The 5670-nt window shown below is 40.0% G+C and overlaps 1 long non-coding RNA gene across 17 annotated transcripts in view; it reads right to left on the reverse strand.

Moving 5' to 3' along the window:
- Window positions 1–5670, reverse strand: part of LOC121013680 (uncharacterized) — a 68695-nt gene that overhangs the window by 48619 nt on the left and 14406 nt on the right. The gene's annotated exons all lie outside the window — the stretch shown is intronic.

Below are 5670 nucleotides of genomic sequence, written 5' to 3' on the forward strand. Positions count from 1 at the left end.
CTTTTTTTTTTTTTTTTTTTTTTTTTTTTTTTTTTTTTTACTTCCAGGGAAGGGAGTTATAAACATGGAAAGGGAGAAAACTACAATCTACCTATGCAACTGGATTGGAGTAAATCTATCATGCTGAACTCAGAGGTTTCTATGGATGGATGGATGGATGGACAGAAGGATGGATGGACAAATGAGAAAATACATAGACATACACATACATGTAAGCATGCATATATTCTCTAGCTCTGTTCACTAAGAGGGGCTTACAAGCAGTGACACCCAAAGAGTAGTCAACAGGCCAAGATGATGGAGGACTCTAGCAGAAGCAGAAAATCAACAGCCAAGTAGGCAATAGGCCCATCTTACTCTCTGATGTTTAGACAAAGCAAGACTGCTGTGCTCAATTACAGGAGGTACACTTAAAGAACAGATTCCCAGGACAGCCCAGAGGGTCCTATGATTAACAGCGAAAGGAGATGAGATTTAATGTACTGAAAAGAATTCAGGGAAATATAAAAATACTCTTCAAATTTCCAAATGGTTGTCATGAGAAAGAGAGATCAGGTTCATTATCTCCGTGGTTCCAGAAATAGAACAAGGACCAATGCATAGAAATTTCCCAGATAGTGTCTAGGGACAAGAAAAACTGCTCCAACAATTAGACTTACTCCACAAAGGAGGAGGAGGTGAATCACGTGATAGGTCTTCCCTCAGAGGCTTCTAATGACTCATCAGGGCTGTTGCAATGCAGTTTCCAGCCGTGGGTAAAGATTTGTACTAAATTGACTCTGAAGACTTTGTAACTCAAAGTGAGGTCCATGGACCAGTAGCACTGACATGACCCGGAAGCTCCAAAAAAAAATGCATATTGTTGCTTCCACCCCTAAACCTAATGAATTAGAACCAGTATCTTCGCAGGATCTGTTTGATTCACGTGCACGTTGAAGAGTGAGAAGCAGATGTTGAAGATGTTTTGTCACTCTCCAGCTTCTCCATCCACTTAGGTTTTCAGTCTCCTTTGGTACTCCTCTTTCACCCTGTATGACCTACTAAATGTCCATTTAATAATTAGTTATTAAAGGCAGAAGACCTGAGGGTGATTTGGGATAGAGTGGATATAATGAGCTTCCCAATTAGTGTAATCTGATAAATGATTATACAGTTGACCCTTGAATAATGGCAGGGGTCAAGAGCAACAACTCTCCGTGTCAAAAAGCCATGTATAACTTCTGACTCCCCCCAGATGTGTCTAATAGCCTGTTGACTGGAAGCCTTACAGATAACCTAAATAGTCAATTACCACATATTTCATGTATGTATTATATACTGTATTCTTAAAGTAAGCTAGAGAAAATATTAAGAAAATCTTAAGAGCAAATACATTTACAGTACTGTACTGTAAAGAAATCTGCATGTAAGTGGACCAGTGCAGTTCAAAGCTGTGTTGTTCCAAGACCAATTATATTCCTTATTGGTGGGAATTTGGGGGTGGGAGGTAGTCCACTGAAGGTCACTGACATAGAGATGGGTGTGAATGCAGTCATGTATACTCTCCTTGGACCCAATGAATGAGAGCATACCAAAAGCTCTCACCTTCCTCTAGGTTTCTCATTCATTAGGTCTACACTTGAAGCAGAAATGTGAGCCTGCTATCCACTCTCCAGGACTGTGTACAGAAGGGAAAATAACATCCTGCCTTCCAAGTAGCATACGTGCATGCCTTAGTTTTATCTTCCAGGATCGTCTTATTCTTGTAGAGACAGAAACCTCAAACTTTCAACAGCCAATAGTTCACACAACTTCAGACAAAGAGTGGACACATAGTCAGACCTCGTGCGTAAGACAAGAACCAGGGCATTTAATGACGACTAGATGTTAAATGGTAGGAAGACAGGCCTCACTTCTCAGGCAGCTTCATCATCTTCCAGTCCCCAGCTCCTAACACTTTAGGCTGTATAACAACCAACTGTTCCCAGGGCTCCTCCCCAATGGCACACTTTCCTTGGGCCTTCCTGTCACCTCAATCTAGAATATCCTCAAGCTGTGTCCTTGCCTGGGTAACCTCTGCTCATCCTTTAAGACTCAGCTCAGGATGCATCTGGTCTTCCAGGAAGCACTCCTTTACCCCCTGACATGCTGCCCTTCTGAGTTGGTTCCCACAGCACCCTCTATCACCGTAGACCATTGCCATCTAACAGAAGCGCAACAGGGGCTGCATAAATTTAAGTTTTCTAGTACTACAGTTTTTAAATTAAAAAAAAATTTTTTTGAGAGAGAGCGTGTGCACGTGAGTAGGGGAGGGGCAAAGAGAGGGTGACAGAGAATCATAGTCCTGACACAGGGCTCAAACTCATGAACCACGAGATGACGACCTGAGCAGAAATTGAGAGTTGGCTGCTTAACTGAATGAGCCACCCAGGAGCCAATAATAATAATAATAATAATATAATAATAAGAAGAAGTTTAACTGTCACTATTTGTAGATGATATGATGCTTTACATAGAAAACCCTAGAGACACCACTAAAAAAACTTACAAGAATTCTGCGGACTGTCAGCACAGAGCCTGCTTGAGATTCTCTCTGTTCCCATCTCTCCCTGCCTCTCCTCTGCTTGCACACAGGCTCACTTTCGCGCTCACTCTCAAACAAACATTTAGAAAAAAGGAATTCCGTAAAGTTGCAGGAGGCAAAATAATGCCTGGAAATCAACTGCATTTGTTTTCTTTTTTTTTAATTTATGTTTAATGTTTACTTATTTTTGAGGGAGAGAGAGAGAGACAGAGACAGACAAAGAGAGGGAGACACAGAATCCAAAGTAGGCTCCAGGCTCTGAGCTGTCAGCACAGAGCCCAACACAGGGCTTGAACCCACAAACCACAAGGTCATGACCTGAGCTGAAGTCATTCGCCTAACCAACTGAGCCACCCAGGTGCCTCAGTTGCATCTCTATACAGGAAATAACAGAGAGCAAAATTAAGAAAACAATTCCATTTACAATCGCACCACAAAGAATAGAACACCTAGGAATAAACTTAACCAAGGAGGTGAAAGACCTGTACTCTGAAAATTATAAAGGTTGATAAAAGAAACTGAAGATGACACAAGTAAGTGGAAATGACACAAATACGCTCCTGGATTGGGAGAACCAATATTATTAAAATATCCATAATGCCCAAAGTAATCTACAGGTTCAGTGTAATCCCTATCAAAATACCAACCTCATTTTTCACAGAAAAGATAATACTAAGATTTGTCTGAAGCCACAAAAGACCCCAAATAGCTGAGGCAATCTTGAGAAAGAAGAATAAACCTTACCACATTCCCAGATTTCAAGATATAATACAAAGCTCTAGTAATCAAAACAGTATGGTACTGGCACAAATACAGACACATAGATGAATGTAACAGAATAGAGAGTCCAGAAATAAACCCACAGTTGTGTGGTCACTTAATCTACAACAAAGGAGGCAAGAACATACAAGGAAGGAAAGAGAGTCTCTTTGATAAATAGTGTTTGGAAAACTGGACAGCTACTTGCTGGACTGCTTACGCCATACAAAAACAACTCAAAATGGATTAATGATCTAAATGGGAGACTTGAGACCATAGAACTCTTAAAAGAAAAAAAGGCAATAATATCTTTGAGATTGGCCTTGGCAACATTTTTCTAGATCTGTCTCCTCAGGCAAGGGAAACAAAAACAAAAACTATTGGGAATACACCAAAATAAAAAGCTTTTGCACGACATGGAAAACCATCAACAAAACAGAAAGGCAAACCACTGAATGGGAGAAAACATTTGCAAATGACATATCCAATAAGGGTTAATATCCAAAATATACAAAGAACTCATGCAACTCAACACCAAAAGACCTCAAATAATCTGATTTTAAAAAGGGCAGAGGATGTTAAGAGACATGTTCCCACAGAAGACCTACAGATGGCCAATAGACCCACAAAGAGTTGCTCAACATCACTTATCATCGGGGAGATGCAAATCAAAACCACAAAAAGGTATCACCTTATACCTAACAGAATGGCTAGAATCAAAAAGGCAAGAAATAGCAAGTGTTGGTGAGAATATGGAGAAAAAGGAACCCTTGTGCACTGTTGGTGGGAATGTAAACTGATGCAGCCACTGTGGAAACCAGTATGGAGGTTCCACAAAAAATTAAAAATAAAAACCCTATATCTCCAGTAATTCCACTACTGGGTGTTTACCCTAAGTAAAAGAAAACACTGATGTGTAAAGATATATGCGTCCCTATGTTTATTACAGCATTATTTACAATAGCTAAGATGTATAAGCAACCTAGGTGTCCACTGATAGATTAATGGACAAATAACATGTAGTATGTGTGTGTGTATGTATATAAATGTGTGTATATATACGTATATATATATATGAATATATATACATATAGCAACATATGGTCCTAAATATACAACATAGATGGTCCTAGAGAGCATATGTTAGGTGAAATAAGTCAGAGAGAGACGAATACCATATGATTTCAGTTATATATGGAATCAACAAAAAGGGAATAAACAGAAATAGACCGATAAATGGGTAAAGGGGTGGCAGGCACAGGCTTCTAGTTATGGAATGCATATGTCACAGGGATAAAAGGTACAGCACAGGAAATGTAGTCAGTGGTATTGTGATAGCATCATATGGTGACCGAGTCGCCATACTTGTGGTGAGCACGGCATAATGCGCAGACTTGTTGAAACACTACATTGTGCACCTGAAACCCATGTAACATCGTGTGCCAGCTGGGCTTCAACAAAAAAAGTTAATCACATATTTAACCCACCATACCCCAAATGTTATTTCAACAGGTAATCAAGACTATACTAACAGGTAAGTAAGACTGAGCTACTCAGGCTCCCCTATACCAACCATTATTAATTAGATATTTTACATTCTCTTTTCAAACCAAGTCTTCAAAATCCAGCATGTAGTTTATATGTAGAGCACATCTCAATTTAGTTTCAGCAGCTGCATACAGCTGGCGGTGAGTGTATATGGCAGCCCAGCCTTAAACCGAAATCATCCACTTACAGGTTTGCCTTCCCTACTAGAAGGTAAGCTACCCAAGGGCAAGGTCAACATCTTACTTGTAGTATCATCAGTGTCCTATCAGTCCCCAGCATGTACTGAGCACTCAGTAAATGTTTACTAAACTAGAGTGACCTGAAGGTATCTTGAGAACAAGTAGAATTTCAGCAGCTGCTCAAATCAAAATATATACTTGTAACAATTACAACAATAAGAATAATAGCTAATATTTTATCTTGGACCATGTTCTGTGCTATCTATTTACCTACCTGCCTACCAAGAAGGCTTCACACCTAGTGTGGAGCACAAGGTGGGGTTGAACTCAAAACCCTGAGATCAAGACCTAAGCTATGATCAAGAGTTGATGCTCAACTGACTGAGCCACCCAGGTGCCCCTGTGCTCTTCAGATACTTTATCTCCTCGAGCCCTCCCAACAACCCCAAATAACTATTTGCATTATTACTTCTACTTTATGGGTAAAGAAACTTGCCCCAAATCATATAGCTGCTAAGTGGAAGAATGAGGACTTCTGGAAATCATTCTGGAAAACAAGGGAAATGGCCAGTAAACACACACACACACACACACACACACACACACACACACACACACACA

Source organism: Herpailurus yagouaroundi, unplaced genomic scaffold, assembly GCF_014898765.1.
Source record: "Herpailurus yagouaroundi ecotype Mexico unplaced genomic scaffold, PumYag 199, whole genome shotgun sequence".
Lineage (NCBI taxonomy): Eukaryota > Metazoa > Chordata > Mammalia > Carnivora > Felidae > Herpailurus > Herpailurus yagouaroundi.